The sequence below is a fragment of the Mobula hypostoma genome, chromosome 11 (assembly GCF_963921235.1).
Source record: "Mobula hypostoma chromosome 11, sMobHyp1.1, whole genome shotgun sequence".
NCBI lineage: Eukaryota > Metazoa > Chordata > Chondrichthyes > Myliobatiformes > Myliobatidae > Mobula > Mobula hypostoma.
The window spans coordinates 95,098,518-95,099,197 of NC_086107.1; positions in this window are offsets into that span (position 1 = coordinate 95,098,518).

The following is a 680-nucleotide window of genomic DNA, read 5'->3' on the forward strand; positions in this document are numbered from 1 at the left end:
CATTGACTGGCTGATCGTTCTGCCGAAGGGTCTCGGCCCGAAACGTCGATACTCTTTTCCATAGATACAGCCTGGCCTGCTGAGTTCCTCCAGCATTGTGTGTGTGTTGCTCGGGTTTCCAGCATCTGCAGATTTTTCCTTGTTGACTGGCAGGATGCAAAGGGGCGGAACTAATAGTTGACTGACAGGTGTGCGAGGAAGCTCGGGACATTTCATTAGCTGACAGGGTGAACTGAAGGGCAGGACTTATCAATGACTGACAGGATGACGATAAATGGCGGGATTATTCCGTTGCCGGCAGGCGGTCCCGGGTACAGGGCAGCTGGGCGCCGACAGCTTCTTCCGCGCTTGCGCACCTTTTTAAACCACTTCCCCCCCCCACAAGGTCGTCGCTTCTACATGCTGCTGTCCACGGTTTTAGCGTACTTGCTCACCGCCCAGTACGCATGCACTTCTTCATCGTTCCTCTCTTCCTTTCTGCCAGTCCGTCTGCGCTCAGCTGTCCCCTCCTACTACCGTATCCTGCTCTCTCCTCAACTCTCCGCCGGTACGCCTGTGCCGTGCCGTCTCTCCTCAACTCCCCGTCGGTTCCCGTTGCCGGTACGCCTGTGCCGTGCCGTCTCTCCTCTACTCTCCGCCGGTTCCCGTTTCCAGTGCGCCTGCTCACTGCCGACCGAGTA